Here is a 19,694-nt window from a genome sequence, read left to right on the forward strand (position 1 = left end):
ATGATTCATGAATTTTTTTTAAAAACAGTTATCTGCTTTTGCAAATAAACTTAATATAAACAACTATGTCCTCTCAACACTGCTGTGCTACTTCTAGATTTTCTTTATGTAATGGATGACAGCACACACCAGCTCTTCCTCCTGGATCCCTGCATTGGTTCTGGCCTCATTAAGCCCCGTGCTCTGTTTACTGACACCTATATTCTCCTTTGAGCTCTCTGCTGCCCACTTATCCTGTGCCAGTCCTGTACTAATGAAGCCTCATTTGTTGACTCTGAGTGATTAAACTTAATCAGGGCTTAATGACCTCGAGGCCACAAATGCAAAAAACCAAAAGCTTGTTAGCCTGGGAGAGTTGGTTTAGTTTAATGAGTGTGAAAAAGCAGAAAGGAAAAACATGAGAAAATGATCGGAATTTAACAACATGGTATATCGTGACGAATATGGATTTGCTATATTTAAAAGGAATATGTCTTGCATTTTATTCATATTTTCCATGAGAGATACACCTATATTGGTTCTAAACCCTTATGTGCCACAAGCAGTCATATTTTAATTTTTCTAATAGCCATTTGTCCTCCTTCTTTTGCCCCCTAACCCTTTCACATGTACAATCACACCAGTGTGATTAGAACATTTAGAGCCCAAGTCATCAACTGTTAAAATTCTACAAATACAGCAATAATTATTATTTTTTCAATATAACTGGATGATGTGCTTTGTTAATGTAAGATACACACTGTTTATGTTACTAGAATATTTTCTCTATTCCTTCCCCAGATAAACAGTTGCCTACCTTCAGGTAATTCTGAAGAAAATTATGAATAAATATGACATAAATGCAGCAGTTTGGATATCTCCTACAGTTGTTGCTAAAAGGGTTCAATAGTTAACAAGTATTTATATTATTTATTAAATTAAGCATTATTTGTATTTTTTAGCGTCTACCTCTACCTAAACCCAACTCTCAGGATAAAGTAAAAATGTTATTTGTTGTACAGTGTCACAAAAATGCTATAACCGCGCTGTAAGAGAGGGTTAAGTCTAGATGGGATACAGCTGAGGATACTCACATCAATATAGCATAGTTTTTCTGACACTGTACAACAAATAATATTTTTACATTACTGTGAGGGATGGGTTTAGGCTTGAGGTAGGGGTGGATGCTAAAAATACACAATTAATGTCTAATTTAATAAATATTATAAATACTTCTTGTTAACATTCGATCGCAGCTGTATCCATTCTAGAAACTATGGCGGCACCCATTACCCATCATACAACAAATAATACAATCATTATTAAGCTGTTTAAAAGACAACATACATGTTCTTTCACATGTCTGAGAATCTAAATATTAGAAATTTCACAATATAATTAGAACATTTGTTGATGTTTACAGAAAAGGAAGAAAATACGATACATACATAGATCATTGGGGCCATGGGACCTTTATAACGCAATGATTCTAAGTAAAGGTCACAGAAAAAAGTCACACAGGAGGGTCAGCTTAAGTATTTAAAACTCACACATGAAAAGGTTAAAAACTTGCATATAATGCTTTCTGTGGATCTGATTGCACAGGTTAAAACTTTTCTGAAGGTTTGAATAAAGATGTAAAGGAATAGTTCAGCGATAAATGAAGATTTACTGCTAATTTATTGACCCTCAGATCATCTAAGATGTACAGTAGGTTACTTTTTTTCTTCAGTAGAACATTAAAGATTTATAGCTAAAACTCTGGTCCTTGGTGCCTATTAAAAAGCCAGCAGCAAAAATTTACAGGGGAGAAAACTATACTTATACACTACACTAATGGCCCATTTCCACTGAGTGGTACAGTACGGCACGGTACAGTAAGCTTTTATGGCTTTTTCCACTATCAAAAGGTACCAAAAGATGAAACTTACCATACAACTATTTGGGTACCTTTTGTAAACGGCACCTAGCATGACAAAAGGGTACCAAAAGGCGCAGCTAGACACGCTGAACGCTATTGGTTTACAGAAAAACGTCACTCGTGCATTCAAAAGCAGGAAAATGAAAACAAAGAAACCACCATTTTTAAATACACAGCGGAGACATTACATTGTAATAATATTGTAATGAAGTTTACGGCCCTTTGGCCGCCGGGAAGAAGGAGGCGGAGAACCGACGCAGGTTTAAAATATTTATTAATAACAATGACGGCAGCTCCTCACGGAGACTGCCGTCTAAACCAAAACAAACTAAAAGCAAAAGTAAAACAATATGCCCGGGCCCGGTCCTCTCTCGCCTTCCTCTGCCATCGGTCCTCCTTTTATGGTCCAGAGCTCCTTACGTGGGATCCGATGCAGGTGCGCACCACAGGTGTATCCACTTACGCAGTGGCCTCACCACGTTCCCACGGCTCTCGGCCACGCCCCCTCGCCACAAATATATACATATAATAACGAACCATGGTCAACCCAAGCTCAGACAAACCTTGTCATTGTCTTGATGAACAACCGCAAAGCCAAGAAGAACAAAATCTGCAAAATCTGTTTTTATTCTATGAGGCAGTCTAAAAGTGCGAGTGGTTTCACATTCTCTATAGAGCTCGCATCTATAGAGAGAGCTGTGCATCTATATTTGAAAAAAACTAACTTTGAGCTCATGATAATAATGTGCACCTGATGATTAAAGTACTTCTTACATCTGATCCTTTCAGAAACGGACAAACATGAGAGAGAAGCGTAAACAAAATGAGAAGAATGACAGAAATACTATCTAACAAGAGGTTACATGTGCTGATGAAGATTAAAGATACAGAGGAGAAGTTGCACTGACTGTGGGCTATACGTTGCATGTTTTTTAACCCATACAAGTACTAAATGTATGCTGTGTTTAGTTTTTCTGTAATTGGTAACATATCTGAGACTGTAAGGGGCTGTATGTGTTCACATTTGTCGCATTTATTTATTTATTTTATATAATCGCAGACGTTACAGTTACATTACAGTTACAGTTACGTTACAGTAGGCTATTTCATTGTCATTGATCTGCAGTTCAAGTTCAAGTAATCAAATTATGTTCATAGTGAGGTTAATAATGAACATTTATACACAAGTATTTATGTGTATAAAGCATCTGTTTTGTGAGAAGTGCTTCTCATATGATATTTGAACACCCGTACAGCTTTACTTTGAGTGAGATTTCCTTGAGCGAGAATGATGTTGAAGGAAACATTCTGTCGTACACTACACCTATCATTGGTACATTTTAGGTGGTGGAAACGCAAGCCTGATAAAGGTGACCCGTACCGACCATACCGTACTGTACCAGTCAGTGGAAACGGTGGAAACATAAGGTCAATGTGAAGCAAAATGATCAGTCAGTGTGTAAAAACATAACATTATTTATAATTTATTATTATTATTATTATTATTATTTATGTCCTTAATTTGTCACCAGAAGCCACAGCACAGGCATTGATTTTGTTTTGCCTGTATGTTTGTTGTTGTTTTTGACTCTCAAAGAGCCATTGACCTGGATTCTGTTAATCACTACAGATTTAAGTTAAAATGGTCTTTAATGTTCGAATAAAATAAATAATTCACCCCCTACACATATTAGACATGCTCTGATGATAAATAAATTATCAGTAAGTATATATATAAATTTGGTGAACCATCAATAAAAACTACCCTTACAAGAGTTCACACTTACAGTAGCTGGTGATTGATTATAAAGCTTGTTTGGCTGTCCCAGGAGAGAGCCCTGAGCTCATAAGATCCTCGAGCCTGGGGCTCCCTCCCGTTTGCAAGGCGAGAGGTAGATCTCGAGAGCTGTTGTAGCTAATGAACAGATAGTAATTGCTGTTAAGAGAGATAACTACTTACTAGGAGCATGTCTATGGTGCACATTTGAATTAGTCAATTAACTTAAGTTGCATGTTTTTGGACGGTGGGAGGAAACCAGGGGAAACCCATGTGAGTACGGGGAGAAAGTGTAAACTCCACACAGAAATGTCGGCTGGCTTGGTAAGGACTAGAACCAGTGACGTTCTTGCTGTGAGGCAACAGTGCTACCCACTGGGCCACCATGCCACCCATCTAGGAAAGGAGGAGGAGTAGGGGTGAAAGGGGGGATTCTTCAAAACGAAGGTGGCTGTCATATGGAACTTAAAGTTTTTATAGTGGCTTAGGAATCGTCTGATAGGTGAATCATGAATAAAATAATGCGGTACCAGTGCAAGCAATCATAAGCAAGTGATCCTCTCGAAATTAGTTTATTAATAAACTTCTCATCATTCAAAGAAAGTATTTTTGCAAAGCTTGCATTTCAACCACAAAGACATAAAACAGTTCACACTAAAACGTGCCACAGTCTATCAAGATTATATTAAGATCAAATAAATTTTTAGATATAGATTTAGATGTAATTTTAGATATAATCCTTTAAGAAATGTTAAAGCTGCTTGCTTACATGAGCATCGAGCATTTAGTTTATTACCTTTTTTGGTAGTTGCGATAGCTTTTTCTTAGTATGCCTTGCAGCAATATGCATTTATTATGCCCGACATCCATGAGAGATGAGATTAATTATGAGAGCCTTAGCACCATGGGTAATTCAGTCTATAAGTGAATGACAGGCTGTGCCTAAAAGGAGACAAGCGAAGAAACGGCAACGCTCCACCATCCCGAGAAAACACATAAAGCATGACATTCAAAAAAGGTCAGCCTCTTGCTGTCTTTCATCCACCGACAGGCGAACACACTCCCACATGAACTCAAGCAGGTACACACAACCTTCCCATAACTTCCAGTTCTACTGACCAAGTTCAATATTTTCTTTCATTCTTGAATTATGAGATGTATTCTGCAGTGTGGCAGCCATGTATGCAATGCAACTGTGTTTGTGTACTGCTCGAATACAAACAGACGTGCAATGTGCTTTTTGCATCTTCCTGCTCTTTAATGAAAAAACGATGGCAATATCAGCATCTTGGTGAGTACCATCAGATAGGTCTGGGTGATCAATCGGAAAGTAATCGAAATCAACATTCATAAATTATAACCAATCAAAATTTTCCAGGTCAATTTTTTCAATTACTTTCCCTACCGCGTGTGGAGTCACATGACCCCGCTCTGTTAAGATTGATTTGATTCACCATTTGCGGAGTCGGTTTAAGGATTTGATTCACGCAGTCGGTTTGAGGATTTGATTCACCATTTGCGGAGTCGGTTTAAGGATTTCATTCACCATTTGCAGAGTCGGTTTAAGGATTTGATTCATCATTTGTGATGTCGGTTTGAGCATTTGATCCATCATTTGTGGAGACAGTTTGAGGATTTAATTCATCAATTGCAGGTCGGTTTGAGGATTTAATTTTCCATTTGTGATGTCGGTTTGAGGATTTGATTCATCATTTGCGATGTCAGTTTGAGCATTTGATTCATCATTTGCGGAGACAGTTTAGGGGATTTAATTCATTTGCGGAGTCGGTTTGAGGATTTAAAGAGCCCATATTATACATGAAATAGGGTCATATCTTGGTTGTAAGGGTCTCCAACAACAATGCATGCAAGGTCAAAAAACACTTTCATGGTCTTATAATCTGCATTTATTTTTACCTAATTATCCCAGAGACTCCTGTATGAATCGTTCAGTGATTCATTTGTTCCCAAACCCCTCCTTAGCGCGAAGCTAATCTGCGCTGATTGGACCGATGACAGTCTGTCGCGATTGGTCGACTGCCTTCAGTCAGAGAGTGAAATGGCCAATAGCTAATCAGCAATTTAAAAAGTAATCACAGTTCATACACGCTAGATAGTGTAGGCGTGGATTTTAGCTGCCACACACACACAAACACACACACACACACCTCCGGACGAGAACGCTCCCGCTTCCGCCCGCACCCGCCAGGTTTTAGCCTTAGAACCCGCCCCGTATTCTGCCCGCCGCGCCCGATCCCGCTAAAGAGCGGGGGAGAACAAAACCGAAAATCTGTATAAACACACACACAGCACCAAGCATAAAGCTCTCGCTCGCTCGCTCGCTCGCTCTCTCTCTCTCTCTCATACGCGCGCGTGCGCACTAACACACAAGCACCAAGCAGACACATCTTTCTCTTTCTCAGGCAGCCCGCTCCCGTCCCAAATCAAACCCGTTACCGACCGCTCCGGCGATTTATTCGGAAATTTATTCCCGCGCCGCAGAAATCTGGCGCGGGGACAGCCGCGGGTATGCACACCTCTAACGTTACCACGGAGCTCCATAAACAAAGCACCACGCGTCGCGTTTTTAACGTGACTTTGCACGCGATAAGAGAATATAGCCAGTTAACCTGATACAGTACACTCGGTTACAAGTAACAAATCACAACTAAATACATTTGCAAGCTAGAGTCAACGAGGCAACAACTTTAACCGCACGTACTTACACTTGAGAAATGGAAGAAACCCATCCTGATGTCCATCAGTAAGTTACTGATCCTTCCTTTAACAAACGCAGATGAAGTATTCTTTGTAGCATGTAGCTTCCAGAAGTTTCCAGTAGTTTCCAACTGCTTGGCTATAATGCTGAGGTTTCATCTTTGGGTAGAGACTCAATATATCCATCTGCAATGTGACTTCAATCGACCGGCATGTTTGTGTGCGTGTGTTTGTGGGTGTGTGTGTGTGTCTGGGTTACTGCGTCAGAGGGCGGGGCCTCAGGTTTGAAATCTCCCGGGTTTGCGCGTGCACGTGAAAAACTTTGTTTCGTTCGTACGTCATGGCGAAACACCTAATGAGTCGGTATCAAGGCGACTCGTTTGAAGCACTATGAATCGACTCTTTTATAGATGAATCAACAGTTTTAAACACTGTATTCTTACAGATTTAAGCCTTAGCTGGATACTTCACTTCACTTAGAGCTGTGTTACACACTACATGGAGGGGAATTTTCAAAAACCCATAATATGGGCTCTTTAATTCATCATTTGTGGAGTCGGTTTGAGGATTTGATTCACCATTTGTGGAGTTGGTTTAAGGATTTGATTCACCATTTGCAGAGTCGGTTTAAGGATTTGATTCACCATTTGCGGAGTCGCTTTGAGGATTTGATTTTCCATTTGCGATGTCGGTTTGAGCATTTGATTCATCATTTGCGATGTCGGTTTGAGCATTTGATTCATCATTGGCAGAGTCGGTTTGAGGATTTGATTCATCATTTGCGATGTCAGTTTAAGCATTTGATTCATTATTTGCGATGTCGGTTTGAGGATTTGATTCATCATTTGCGGAGTCGGTTTGAGGATTTGATTTTCCATTTGCGATGTTGGTTTGAGCATTTGATTCATCATTTGCGGAGTCAGTTTGAGGATTTGATTCATCATTTGCAGAGTCAGTTTCAGGAGTTAATTCATCATTCGTGATGTCGGTTTAAGGATTTGATTCATCATTTGCGATGACAATTTGAGCATTTGATTCATCATCTGCAAAGTCGGTTTGAGGATTTGATTCATCATTTGCAGAGTCAGTTTGAGAATTTGATTTATCGCTTGATGTTTTAGGCATTTGGATTTTCATCTTAATTTTGTTAGGAAAAAACTTTCATACCCTTCATCCAAAAATCTCTCACTTGCAATATGGGAACATATTTACTGTAAAAAAAAACTGGTCAGTGAACTATGATTACCAAACTGGATTACTGCAACTCTCTACTAGCTGGGCTTTCAGCTAACTCTATCAAGCCTCTTCAGCTGCTCCAGAATGCAGCAGCACGAGTGGTCTTCAATGAACCTAAACTAGCACATGTCACTCCGCTGCTAGTCTGTTTGCACTGGCTGCCAGTTGCTGCTCGCATCAAATTCAAAGCTCTGATGTTTGCATACAAAGTGACCTCTGGCCTTGCTCCTTCTTATCTGCTCTCACTTCTGCAGATCTATGTGCCCTCCAGAAACTTGCGTTCTGTGAATGAACGTCGCCTCATGGTTCCATCCCAAAGAGGCAAGAAATCACTTTCGCTCACGCTTAATCTGCCCAGTTGGTGGAATGAACTCCCTAACTGCATCAGAAAGGGCAGAGTCACTCGCTATTTTTAAGAAACGACTAAAAACTCAACTATTTAGTCTCCACTTCCTAATCTGCAATTGCCTCTCTGGATATACCACTAACTGTACCCCAAAAAAAAATAATAAATTACTAATACTTGCCTTCTTAGACTTTGCAGACCTGAAACTTGCCTATAGCACTTTTTCATTGTTGCTCTTATAGTTGTGTAAGTTGCTTCCTTGTCCTCATTTGTAAGTCACTTTGGATAAAAGCGTCTGCTAAATGACTAAATGTAGATGTAAATGTATGAGGGCAAAAAACATTAATTAATAAATAAAATAACCGCTCATTTATTGTAATCGAGTTAAATTGTTCAATTAATCGAGATTTTGATGTTAGGCCAAATCACCCAACCTTACCATCAGAGCAGTTGAGTCTTTAGCAAATATAAACAGCTGAGAAAGAAATCGTAAGTGTTCTATTGTTTTGGATCTGTGGATTAAATCTTCGTTAATGCATCCTAAGCAGAAAATATCTGTTAATTACAGTTTCTGTATTTTGTGATTCACAAGTGTTTTCTGTTTATTTACAGTTGTGAATTGCAATGTGGGACCTTAATTAAATTCCATTCAATTCATCTTTATTTGTATAGCGCTTTTACAATGTAGATTGTGTCAGAGCAGCCTAACATAGAAGATTATAGTGAATTGTTATCTCTGATCTGTTGATGCTTGATGTTAAAAAATCAACTAAAGTAACTTTTATTGACATTTTAGTAGTTTGAAATAATGTCATGTATAAAAAATAGTATCTAGAGAAATAAATCTGTAAAATAACAGTTTATTATTAGATTTTTATCCTGTATACAACACAAACCCAGGCAATATATATCACTTTAAAGTAATAAAAATTTTAATAAAAGTCACTTTTTCAAATTTTTTACGGTTAAAGGTTTTGGAAGAAATGTCAAGGTCCATTCAAAAGCATAAATAAACAGATGAAATCACAAAATACGGAAAACTGTATGGAATTTTTTTTTTTTACATATAATACAGAAACTTTCCGTATTCCGTATATGCTTTGTAAACTGGTTTAAACAACTGTCCAACAACAACATCCAGAGAACATGATTCCTTCTGACTGCTTTGTTTATTATTTTTCTTTTAGCTACAAAGCATTTGCATTCACTCTGCCATGTAGGCCAACTGCTGCAGGAAACACCTCAAACTATGACCTTACCCTGACTGATTTCATTACACATTTTGGGTTCAGTCTTTCTCCAGTTTGAAGATAATGATCATTTCCACTGTGCAGTATAGTTCTGTACAGGTCACCATCATCAGGCTTGCATTTGCACTGTCAACATTATTTACAAAAGGTTTTGACCCAAGTCATTCTCTCTCAAATAATAAGAAAGTTAAACAGGCCATTCGTACAGTATATAATGTCTTTTGCAAACTCATTATTTCAATCAAATGTAGAGATGTAGCATATAGACAGAGGAAGAAGCGTCTCTCTCTCGCTTTCCATACATTTAGTTGCAAGATGTAAATGAACAGCCTCTTAAACAACAATAGAGGACATACAGCAGATTCTGTCACAAGAAAATGGCAAGCTTTGTTTGAGCCTATGTAACAGAGGCCAGCTAGTAAGTGCTGGCGACAGATCCAGCGACAGATGCTACAGGCCATGGTCTTTAGCCTCCTTGTTAGAGCAGCCGACTCCCATGCGGAAGGTTGCTGGTTCGATCCCAGCTCGGAGCGGGTTGGGTGGTGTAGGACCGGTGGGGTTACATTGGTGTCGTGACCCGGATAGGAGTGAGGTTTAGGGGGTGAGTGTAGCAGAGGACAGCTAGTAAGTGCTGTGCAGGTAAACCTCACTCCTCTGACCTCTGAAGGTGCTCTATAGCGACAGATGTCAGAGGCCATGGTCTTTAGCCTCCTTTTTAGAGCAACCGACTCCCATGCGGAAGATCTCCGGTTCGATCCCAGCTTGGAGCGGGTTGGGTGGTGTAGGATCGGCAGGGTTACACAAAGTTCTTCATTAATGTATTACTACGGTGTTGCATTTTGACTGTATTTAAAAATAGTGCTTCCTGTGTAGTCTTTCTCTTGTCCTGTCGCAAAAGATGGTGACACTTCTGTCAACCAATAGCATTCAGCAAGCTCTACCCTTAAGGTACTGTACTGTTGTTCTTGTTACCCTTGTGAGCTTATGATATGGCTCATTATTTTGATTATATTTGACAGTGAACATGGAAATAAATGCCATACTGTACTGTACAAAATTGTAACACTCCGTAGAAAAGATCAAGACACTGTACAGGGCCCAATGATATGACTAGGCTAGTGGTCTAGGGCCAGTGTCAGAGATCCTCAGGACAGTAAATAGCAGTGCTGCCTCGGCAGTAAAGTTTATAATTTGCTTTGGTTGCTGAATGTAAATGGCATGAGGAGACCAACTATTTGCTTGGAGCATAACCTCACAATACCCAATATTATCTTTCAGGAAAAAGCTAAATAAAACCTCATGGATGTACCCTCAATCTCATTTGATCATTGTGAGGTATGCTAGTGACATCAAGGATGTTCTTATCATCCGTGCCTTGAGAGGTGGAGAGTGCTGTACATAATGTACTGTACTATTACTACTCGTCCAACGAGTTTTGTAGTAACAGATCACATTTTATGGTAATATCTCAACTAGAAAGGTCGAGAATGCATTATTGTATTGAGGAACATGGAATGCAAAGACACACTTAATTAAGCTTGCATGGCTAGAAACATTAGCATATTTTCATTGTGTTAATCAGCCCTTACACAGATGCAATTGTAAATGCACATATAGGCATATGAAAATGCCCAGACACAGACAGCACTGTCTCTCCCAGGTTTTCCTCATCAGTATTCCACGGCCACAGCATGCTGCAGTGACACTGCTGTTATCTGGCCTCTCTTCCGCTCTGCTATGTGGCTTTGGGAGAGGCTACATAGAGCTTCATGCTTATCTGTGACAAACCTCCCCATCTGAGACTGTTTGCTTTCTTCTACTCATTCACTCACTCACTGTCTGTCTCCCTCCATCTGCCAGCCTCGCTCTCTCTCTCACTCTCTTTCTCCCTGTTATGGTCATTCCGCTTCTTTTATCTTGATTATCTGATCAAAACAATAGTATACAAGAGCTTTGGAAAACAAAAAATTGTGGCTTTGCAGCTGTACTAAGAGCTTCATTTTAGGGGAAGAGGAAAAAAAGACTATATCACTTGTCTGTGCTTTCACTTTAATTCCCATCAGCTTCAAAGGTAGGCAGAGAAGACATCTGGTAGAATTAAACTGCTAAAAATACTCTGAGTGGTAGACATCTTGCTGTAAAAGCCAGGAGACATCAAAGGTTTGCAGCAAGCATCTTCATGGGGGCGCAGTCCTTTGGATTTTAATGAAGCTTTCACGAGAGTCTGGGCTGCTGAGATTTAATAGCAAAAAATTAGTAGCTTCCTGTTTGACACAAATCCACTGGTTTCATATTGTCACTAAAGTGCTGTGGTGTACAAAAAAACATTCATTGTTGGTGAAATGTTTGAAGCAGCACTCTTCTTGTTATTTTTACCCTTCTGTTGGACTGACAAGAGCTTGACTGGCTTTTTTCCTTGCTGGATAATGCAATTTTGATGCTGCACAGGTGCAGACTGCACCTGCTGTCTCTGAGTGCTGCTCTTTCATTGGACCAGATGTATCGCGAAGCAGAATCTTGGCCAATCAGGCATTACTGAGTGTTGCCAAAAGCAACTTATGATCTGTGAGGAAGCGCATGTTAAACCGACTTCTGTGCCATTAGACCAAAACAACTAAGAGTAATGTGAGATTTAATTTCTGATTACAACACACAGTATGGCTATTTACTAACTAGCCAAATTTTAAATAAACAAAACTTTAAAAAAGCAACATTTGTACTATGTTAATGTGCTTGAAAGAAAAAAAAGAAAATATATAAGTGACTTAACTGAAGCAGAAAGTCCTCTAATTGAATAAGATGAACTGAAAGCAAACAGAGGAATCAGTGTCTTAAGCTCAAGACTGGCTGCCAAGCTGAAACCCATTTCCTTTTCCACAGAAGAGGCACAGTAGTTTGTTCTCTTGCCCCCTGAATCAGTGCCCTGCAAATTGGCACTTACAAAAAAGGATGTTTCTCTCCATTTGGTTGAATGGAGCAGTAAATGAATTTAAACAAACTGTTCCTTACAGAGAAACAATCTGTGGCCTTATAGTGGAAAGCTTTTCATCTTAATGAGTATTTTTTTTTTTTTTACTTTAAAGTGTATGGTGAATTTATTTACACATTTCAGTAAAGAATTAGTATTATTAGTAATCTAACCATATTAAAATAATAATATAATTATTAGCCAATCAGTGTTTTTGTTAGTTTTGTGTTTTGGTTTTGTTTTTTGTTAAATAAAATTAAATAAAATACCCTTAAAGGTCTTGTGAAGTGCTTTGAAACGTAAATTTTTACGTTATAGCTCTTTTTTTAAAATCAGTATCATTTCACTATTATCACAGCTCTGCCAGTTAAGCCGTGGTCTCACTAGAATGAGCTTGCAAAATTCTGTAATACGGCACTGCGAAAAGGGGTGGGATTAAACAAGATTACATTTTAAAAAATAAACGATTGGTCCATATTTAAAATTTCTGAACAGAGTGGCCATGTTTTGAACTTCGATTGGTCTCATGCTGCTATGCATCTCACCAAGCTTAAACTTTCCAATGCAGCTAACTGTGAAAAATGAGTTTGCATTTCCGATCCGCCACATTCTCATACAAACGAATAGGCTGAAAAAAGTAGTGTGACCACAAATTTAGAGTGGTTGAAATCAAGCACATTAAATGAAAAGAAAATGAAAAGTATCTTGAAGGAGGCGGGACGTGGCAGATACTAGAGAGCATTTGATTGGTCAGAAGATTTGATGAGAAAAAAGTATGAGATGATGCCAAGAAAATCGTTGATACATTTGGTAGAAGTGACAAACTAAAAGCTTTGGATGTTTTGATCTTCTAAATGCTCATTTGGTCACTGTTTTGGAACACTCTAGCTAATAGACGACCTTAAGACAGGGGTGTCCAAACTCTGTCGTGGAGGGCCAGTGTCCCAGAGAGTTTATCTCCAACTTGCTTCAACACATCTGCCAGGAAGCTTCTAGTATATCTAAGAGCTTGATTAGCTGGTTCAGGTGTGTTTCAGGTTCAGGGCAACACGGTGGCTGAGTGGTTAGCACTGTTACCTCAAAGCAAGACGGTGACTGGTTCGACTCCCGTCTGGGCCAGTTGACGTTTCTGTGAGGCGTTTGCATGTTCTCCCTGTGTTTGTGTAGCTTTCCTCCAGGTGCTCTGGTTTTCCCCACAGTAAAAAAGTGATGCGCTATAAGTAAATTGAATAAACTAAATTGTGATTGAGTGTGTATGGGTGTTTCCCAGTACTTTGTTGCAGCTGGAAGGGCATCCGCCATGTAAAACATATGCTGGATAAGTTGGTGGTTCATTGCGCTGCGGTGACCCCTGATGAATAAGGGACTAACCCGAAGGAAAATGAATGGATAAATTTTGAGATTTGCTCAAGCAGATTCCATTTATCAGGGCTATTAAATGAAATGAAATCCTCATTTTTTTTTTAAATGTAATGTATTAAATTACAGCAGATAACAAAAAAGACAAAATAAAATATCCCACATAAAATAATGCTGAAAAATCTCTCATTTCAAACAATTACCAATATATTGTGCACAAAGTTTTAATTTATATGTTTACAGTCCTTACCAAAATGAAATCTTTGTAAGCTTCAGAGAAAATAAACTTAACTATTATGTTAATATCTTCACACCACAGCAACCTTTGAACTAATGTACCAAACACTACCACACACATATAGGCAATATTCTTAATATATGCAGCACATTTTCCTGACTAACTGTGTCTCCCATTCAAGATAATGGCATGCTGTTCAGTATCTTGCTGGGAGGGTAATTAACACCATTCCTGCCTCCTTATTATCTCCGATGCAGAAGATTATAAAGACAAATGTGAGCGCAGTTTGCAGAAACGCAGAGTCATGCCTGCAGTGTCTTTGCACCCCATCAATGTCCTTGGAAGGCATCTGCATTGGACAGAATTTTGGCATGGCTGTGCCAAACATAACAAGCCATCAGGGATCATTTACTAACTTCCAGTGTCTTCCTTAGACCCTGGTGATTTCAGAAGAACTTCACTGTTTGTTCACCAAATACTCATGGATCATCTGATCAACTAAATCAGGGTTTCTGGAGGTTTCACCAAGTCAGATTTAAGACTTTTGAAGACCATTATGAATCAAATTTCAGACTTATACAGAGCAAAATGCTAAGGATTTGTTTTTCTTACGGTCTGGTTGGGTTAGTGGAAAAGATTTTAACATTTTATATACAGTTGAAGTCAGAGTTATTAGCCGCCCTATTTATTTATTTATTTTTTATTTTTTTACCAATTTCTGTTTCACTGCAAGAAGATGTTTCCAACACATTTCTAAACATAATAGTTTTAATAACTCATTTCTAATAACTGATTTATTTTATTTTATCTTTGCCATGATGACAGTACATAATTTTTCAAGACACTTCTATACAGCTTAAAGTGACATTTAAAGACTTAACTAGGTTAATTAAGTTAACTAGGCAGGTTAGGGTAATTAGGCAAGTTATTGTATATCAATGGTTTGTTCTGTAGACTATCGAAAACAAAAATAGTTTAAAGGGGCTGATAATATTGACCTTAAAATGTTTTTTTTTTAAATTGAAACTGCTTTTATTCTAGCTGAAATAAAACAAATAAGACTTTCTCCAGAAGAAAAAATATTATCAGACATACTGTGAAAATTTCCTTGCTCTATTAAACATCACTTCAAACATCAACATCATTTGGTTATTTCTTAGCCACGTTTTTAAATAATGTCAATATAAGCAAACTCGAGTTGTAATTTTTTTTTTTCAACAAAAAATTTAGCTTAATTTTTTTGAAACATAAGTTTTAAATACTATAAAAATACAACAATGGCGATGCGGTAGTGTAGTAGGTAGTGATGTCACCTCACAGCAAGAAGGTTGCTGGTTCAAGCCCCGGCTGGGTCAGTTGGCGTTTCTGTGTGGAGTTTGCATGTTCTCCCCATGTTCCCATGGATTTTCTCTGGGTGCTCCGGTTTCCCCCACAGTCCAAAGACATGTGGTACAGGTGAATTGGGTAGGCTAAATTGTCTGTAGTGTGAATGACTGTGTATGGATGTTTCCTAGAGATGGGTTGCAGCTGGAAGGGCATCTGCTGCGCAAAACATTTGCTGAATAAGTTGGCGGTTCATTCCGCTGTGGCGACCCCAGATTAATAAAGGGACTAAGCCGAAAATAAATGAATGTAAAATACAACAATAATTGACAATAAATAAATCATTAAAATGATAAATTACAACAGCCTGTAAATGTCACTGTTCGTACAGGTACTGTATATGGGTATAAACACAACTTAAAAAATGTTTTTGCAAAATTAAACTTTTGTTAAAAGTTTTACTGAAATGGATTGTTGGTGATTGGATGAGTGTCAGTCTGATTAGGTAACTTTATGCACATAAGAAAATGAAGACCTCTTTAAATGATTTAAGACCTATAACTGCCGACAACACAATATTTCAGTGAATTTAAGGTGACTTTTTAAGGCCTAAGATTTAGTTTTTGACTTTATAAGACCCTGCAGACACCCTATAAGTGGTCACCTAATAAAGTAACATTATTCGTATTATTCTTTCCACTGTTCCAGCAAATCTGACTATGCATATATGTCTCTTACTGATCAATGAAAAGTACCAGATGTTGAGGTGCAAGGTCATTTTCTTGACTAATGCACTTTCCTCAGTCTGAGTAGCATTGAAGGTCTTCACCAAACAATTGTCACATTTAAATGTTTACTCACGTTATTTTCAGCATTTTCTTCTAAACTCTTCAATTCTCCTTCCAGAATGGTTGGATCCTTTATCATGGCTCTTTACTGCCCCCCAGAGCCTATTGCTTCCTTTGGTAAACTAAGTAAAGATGAGAAGAAAGATTTAAGTACTCCAGACTACAAAATATTTACTCGAAGCACACTTTCCCAGTTATATGCAGATACATTTTGAAGGGAAAAGTATTATAGGAGAAGACTAAGTCGAAGGAAAATTAATCAATGACTGTATTAAAGGGGAGTTCACATAAGAATTCAACATGTAAGTGGTTCTTGTTCTGTTGAACACAAAAAGATGATTGAAACTTGTGGATAGTAAGTAAACAATGAAGGATTTTTTTTTTTAAACTACCTCTTTAACAGAAATCTAAAAAAATTACATCATTCCTTCTTGCTGCTTTATTTTAACAGATATAACAAAATAGGTTAATAAGAATATAAAATTAACCTATTTAAGCAATTAAAATGTCACTTTAAGCTGTATAAAAGTGTCTTGAAAAATATCAAGTCAAATATTATTTACTGTCATCATGACAAAGATAAAATAAATCAGTTATTAGAAATGAGTTATTAAAACTATTCTGGTTAGAAATGTGTTGAAGAAATCTTCTCTGCGTTAAACAGAAATTGGGGGAAAAATAAACAAGGGGCGAATATATCTGACTTCAACTGTATGTGTGTATGTGTGTGTGTGTGTGTGTGTGTGTGTGTGTGTGTGTGTGTGTGTGTGTGTGTGTGTGTATGTATGTATGTGTGTGTGTGTGTGTTAGTAAAAACGACTGCACAAAAGGCATGTTTTCGTTATTCAACTGTCGCTTCTTCTTTAAGATATCCTGTATGCCATGATAAATTGCCTTGGCTAAACTTCAGCTAACCTGACACATGGTTGCTCATCATGACTCATGGATCTTAGCAAGACAAATTGAGCCATGTGTAGCTTAGTCTTTTGTTAATGACTCACCAGACATTTTATTAGGTACTCTTTGCTTGTAACAGGTTGGATCCTTTTTTTTTTAAATGACAGCATGAAAATGTTTTCAGGCGACACTGTGGCTCAGTGGTTAGCACTGTCGCCTCACAGCAAAAAGGCCACTGGTTCGAGTCCCGGCTGGGTCAGTTTGGAATGTGGACTTTGCATGTTCTACCCGTGTCTACATGGGTTTCCTTTAAGTGTTCCGGTTTCCTTAACAGTCCAAAAACATGTGCTACAGGAGAATTGAATAAACTAAATTGGCCATAATGAATGAATGTGTATGGATGTTTCCCAGTACTGGGTTGCAGCTGGAAGGGTATCTGCTGTGTAAAACATATGCTGGATAGGTTGGCGGTTTATTCCGCTGTGGCAACCCCTATATGAATAAAGAGATTAAGCTGAATGAAAATAAATGAATGAATGTTTTTAGTTGAAACAGCCCAAACTTTGATTTCAATCTGGAAGTAGGCTTAAGCCTCGTCTGTGCAACCAGGGAATAGTTTTGTACAGAGTAATATGACAAAACACAAGCTGGCAGCTGATTTTTGATAAAGTCCACCACATCTCAAAGGTCCTCTATTTCCAACACGTTCTCTATTTCTATTCAACCCCATTTTAGGAGTCCCATCACAACCTTGTCATGGGCATCTCCAGACTTGAACCTCACTGAAAACCTAACATAAGCAAAGGGATTAAATAAACCAGAGTTGCTTGAATTTTGTTCACCAGGGTTAAAATTACCCAACAGCAATGTGAATGACTGATAAGCTGTAATAGGAAATCAAGGTTATTCCACTAAATACAGTTTATTAAAACTTTTCATTACTTTTGTAGTTTAAAAATAAACTTCATGAAATAAACTTTCTTTGCATTATTTATTATCTCATTATACATTCATTCAGGAGAAATGTTGAACTGATAGAGCCTTCATCAAACAACAGCACAAACAAAAGAAAGATATTTCAAAGATATTAATTTAACTAAAGGATAAATACAGTTTTACATTAAACACAATTAAATCACTCGCTGAACTCATGGAGAGCAATGAAAAAATGTACAAAATGTTAATTACTCACCATATCATTCTCACCCTTTTTGACTTTGTTCTATAAACACAACAGGTGATTTTGTCAGGATATGACAGTAGCTAAACGAGGATAAGACTGTCATCATTTAAAGTAAAAAGAGCATAAAAGTTATTTAATAATAGTCGTGCACCATATGCCAAATCTTCCCAAGGTTGTGTACACGTATTAAATCTAAACTTAAGTAATCCCACACGGAGCCATATCAACTATGAAGTAAATATGGCGCCAAACACCTCTGTTCACCGAAACAAGTGATGATGCGCCATTTTGTAGTCTTTTGTAGTTCATTTTTGTAGAATCTTTCAGAGAGGGATTGTAAAAAGTAGCAATATATTGCTTAAACGCCGACACTAAACGACGTTAAATTCTGTAGCCTACCAGTGGCAGTGCTATTTTGTTTTCTGCCCTATATTACTGTCTACCACCAGATGTCAGACTTGACTTGATTCACACATTTCCGTCACTTGGTAATTCAACTTAAAATTTAGAAATTAAAGTCAGCCAACCACATAATTAATAGCATTTTACCTTTCTTAGTTTATATTGTCAAAAACCCTCAAATATAAAGTTACCTTAAAATAAAAAAATACACAAAATGGCATAGATAATTGCATAACCTCATAAAATAGGCCTAAAATATTTGTATGCATATTTTAATATTAAAAATTAAAAATAATAACCATATTTGATTCGGTAAAGAACATTTTAACAATCTAAATAATGGATGAAAATAATGAAGGAAGCATTTGTGCCAATAAACCATTTAAGGGTGCATGCTTACACTCAGATAGAATAGAATAAATACAAAAGCCTTACAAGTTCAGTCACTTCCACGGATATTAAAGCTTGAAAATGTTTCTTATGTCTATAAAGTTTGTAAAGCTCTGACTTATGCAATGCACAGGCAGATCTGCAGACCTCCAGAGGTGGGCAGTGTGCTGAGGACTGAGGTGAAGATGAGGAACAATGTCATTATGTCACTGGATTATTTAATCAAAAGAACACAATGTTTAGACACTTTCAATTCCAGTCACACTCTTGGAAATTACTGTGAAAATAAACCTTTAGTAAGGAACTACTGCACATTAAGTCTTGTTAAGAGAAAATGTCTGGCTTTGTATTCATCACACATGCAATTGCACATCCTTCATTCTGTGCCAAAATCCATTATGGTTTAATGGCAAATGAAAATTCAGAGCGATAATGTCAAGCACGTTAGAAATCCCTAAAAAATTTGTTTAATTTTTTGTCGTTTAGCATTTGTGTAATATTCTTATGTCCAAAGGCCACAACTACTGATTACCATCTAGCTAGGCTCATAACACAGCATTTCCTTGCTTGAAAGCAATCAGTGGCTCACACTTGGACTGTTGATTGATTTTCTTCTTTGAAACAGTGAGCAATGACCAACCAATCTATTGCTCACACTATTTCCGAGAGAAAAGCTTCCCTCATTGTGAGATGGCATTCAGGAAAATGGCTTGAATAAAACCCCATGGACAAAAACAGCAATACACACAAACAATTATGTGTACATTTTGTCAGCTGCTGTTTCAGGTTTCATGGTGTTTATAAACCATTTAAAGGTCAATACTATTAGCCCCCTTGCTCAATATGCTTTTTCAGTTGT

The 19,694-nt window shown here is 37.7% G+C and overlaps 2 protein-coding genes across 80 annotated transcripts in view; both read right to left on the minus strand.

The window, feature by feature from the left end:
• glyctk (glycerate kinase) overlaps positions 1 to 19,694 on the minus strand; it is a 182,673-nt gene that overhangs the window by 154,547 nt on the left and 8,432 nt on the right. For 11 of the 34 annotated variants that reach the window (XM_073953257.1, XM_073953248.1, XM_073953247.1 and 8 more), the window contains one exon: positions 15,977 to 16,085. The exons of the other annotated variants lie outside the window; for them this stretch is intronic. The gene's annotated coding sequence lies outside the window, so the exon portion shown is untranslated. The remainder of the gene's footprint in view (positions 1 to 15,976; positions 16,086 to 19,694) is intronic. 34 annotated transcript variants of the gene reach the window in all.
• Positions 1 to 19,694, minus strand: part of lrrn1 (leucine rich repeat neuronal 1) — a 125,749-nt gene that overhangs the window by 97,617 nt on the left and 8,438 nt on the right. For 13 of the 46 annotated variants that reach the window (XM_073953123.1, XM_073953126.1, XM_073953120.1 and 10 more), the window contains exon 3: positions 15,977 to 16,085. The exons of 26 other annotated variants lie outside the window; for them this stretch is intronic. The gene's annotated coding sequence lies outside the window, so the exon portion shown is untranslated. Of the gene's footprint in view, positions 1 to 15,976; positions 16,086 to 18,052; positions 18,306 to 19,694 lie in introns of those variants that run through there. 7 more of the 46 variants (XM_073953168.1, XM_073953153.1, XM_073953167.1 and 4 more) reach the window with 1 other exon arrangement.

The sequence above is a fragment of the Danio rerio genome, chromosome 6 (genome assembly GCF_049306965.1).
Source record: "Danio rerio strain Tuebingen ecotype United States chromosome 6, GRCz12tu, whole genome shotgun sequence".
In the NCBI taxonomy this organism is placed as follows: domain Eukaryota; kingdom Metazoa; phylum Chordata; class Actinopteri; order Cypriniformes; family Danionidae; genus Danio; species Danio rerio.